Source organism: Penaeus vannamei, chromosome 30 (assembly GCF_042767895.1).
Source record: "Penaeus vannamei isolate JL-2024 chromosome 30, ASM4276789v1, whole genome shotgun sequence".
NCBI classification, from domain to species: Eukaryota; Metazoa; Arthropoda; class Malacostraca; order Decapoda; family Penaeidae; genus Penaeus; species Penaeus vannamei.
Genome location: NC_091578.1, coordinates 12,024,020 through 12,026,519, shown reverse-complemented (window position 1 = coordinate 12,026,519; position 2,500 = coordinate 12,024,020). Strand labels below are relative to the sequence as shown.

Here is a 2,500-nt window from a genome sequence, read left to right as displayed (position 1 = left end):
GCCCTCAAGACCCACTGTCAGTGTGTTATTGGAGGTGAAGGATTAGATGTAGAAAGGGTGGTTATTTAATGCTTAAGCTAATGAAGGGGGATGTCATGAAGGCTGCAAGACAAGATTGATGTTGGAAGTCAAGTGCTTATTAGTGAATTGCACTTTGCAGGGAAAGGAGGAGGAGCGTGGTGTTTTTACTTTGTTGTACTTTTAGATTTTTGGGCATTGACAAATGGTTTAGTAATTTTGTTTGGAATTTTACAGTGGTAAAGATGGGTGTTTACATATATAGACCCAAGTAAAAGAGAAATTTGGAAAAAAAAGGAAAAGTGCACAAAATTTAGGAGGACAATTATAACAATAAAATTGTGCACTTATTTTAGTTAGTTGGTGTCACTGGTATAACCATAATGATGATAAACATCTCAGGCCCAAATACCATGCCTGTTGTCCATATCTAATTATTGGAGTTTTTTATTTTTTTTTTTGAGTGGTGGAAAGCAAGAAATGTTTAATAAATGTATGCACTATATGTGTTTATGTTTGTATACGTTATATTTATTCACATAACTATATATATTTATTTATGTATTTATATAGATAGGAATTTAGGAAGGAAGGATATAGATAAATGAATAAATAAATGAATAGATAGATTGATAAAGAAAAAAAGGGAGGGAGAGAGAGAGAAAAAGCAAAAAAAAGTGAAAGAAAAAAGATAGATAGATATATGATTGATATATAGATGTAAGATTGATAGATGTAAGATAGATAGATGAAAGAGATAGATGTAAGATAGATAGATAGATATATAGATAGATGTACATACAAGTATATAAGTATGTGTGTGTGTGGATGTGTGGATTTGTAATTGTATATATATATGTGTGTGTGTATAGAAATGTGTTTATTACTTGCTTTGGAATTTGGAAAAAAAGCTACTTGACAGTAAAGTAGATGTTGAAGAAATGTGGTGTGGGGGTTTGATGTATTATATTTGTGGATATTAATGTACAGAATTAATTGTTTCATTAAAAGGAAGTAATAAACAGCCAAAGTCATGAACACTAACATGTTGCATGTGACATTAGCATCAGTTCATGCTTCTTAGAAATTAATTGTCAGTAACATGGAAGTATCTGTGTACCCCTAAGTTCAGAAAGACCCAGACAAAGTGACCTACTTTTGAAAAGAGGCTCTTGGCCCCATGGGTGGGTGAGTGACATCATTGCTTCCTTCTGCCAACAGATACTTAAAATAGACCCATTACTTTTTCTCACCTTTTTCATGTTTTATGAGGTAATGGAGTATTTTTATGCCACCAAGGGCATTGGCGAACCATTTCCTCTGGAGCATTAATAAAAGTCATGCTGCAAGTTTGGTTCCTGAGTAGGAGGTGGCATCAGGGAATAGATGTGGCAGAGGGCCAAATATGTAGTTAAGAGTAGCAGTGCCATATGTCTGGCATTTTTTTTCCCAGATGCCTACCATAGTCAATGACTCATGAAACCAGGTAGGCCTTCCCAAAAGTTTTAAGACGTGGAGGTTTGGACTATTTGCAGCAAAACCTTTTTTTTTAAATTTAATTTTGCTTATTTATCTTTCCATGCAGAATTTTGTAATTACCACCAATGAGTCTTTCATGAATCCTGTTTATTCATCATTGTGATTCTTGTCTTTCTATATATTTTAGAAATTATAACTTGACCAACAGATTTTTACTGAACTTTCAAGGTTAACTGTAAGGAAAATGCCTTGATCTCTTTTTTTTGTTTTTGTTTTGCATAAGATAAAAGCAAAAATTTGTCCTGAGTTATATGTCATTCTTTCTTTAAAATTATTAAGATAATTTTTAAGTTGAAATTGGAAATTTATGAGCTGTGATTTTGTGTGTGTGTGTGTGTGTTGTATTTTTTTTTGTGTGTATTTCCATTATTATTTAATACTGATTGAATCCTAATTATACAGTATACTCAGACATTGCCAAGGTATTAAAAAATTAGCTGCTATGTGTTATAGATTGGGCTTGTATGAAATGTTGGCCATTCTTCAGGATATAGATGAATCAGCTAAAGGGTTGGGACTTTTTGGCATTGGTTTAGGGATTTAAGTTTGTTTTGGAATGGCGGCAGTGATAAGAACACCGATTTGTTTGTTGAAACGTGATGCAATGAAGGAGCTTGATTAGCAGATCTTTTAATTTTTTTTTAAAGTTATATAGTTTTGGGGACATACCTTGTTCCTTGTATAAAGATTGAAAATTTTCTGCATTCTGGTGATATGTACCTTTTGCACAGATTTCTGAATATGTCTTAATTGTAATGATCTGATTATTAAGGAATGCATCTACTCTGGATTATTTTTTTAGGGGGGTTGGGGGGTGGGGGGTTGATTCATTGTTTATAAGGATTTAACTTGCAGCTTTCTCTGAGAGGAGGTAGCATCTGCAGGAGCAGTCCACTCACCTAAAAATACCTATTCTCAATTGTTTATTATTTGAAATACAAAT

The 2,500-nt window shown here is 33.0% G+C and overlaps 1 protein-coding gene across 9 annotated transcripts in view; it reads left to right on the top strand.

Moving 5' to 3' along the window:
• The window catches only part of coro (protein coronin), a 51,450-nt gene that overhangs the window by 24,815 nt on the left and 24,135 nt on the right, over positions 1 to 2,500 (top strand). The gene's annotated exons all lie outside the window — the stretch shown is intronic.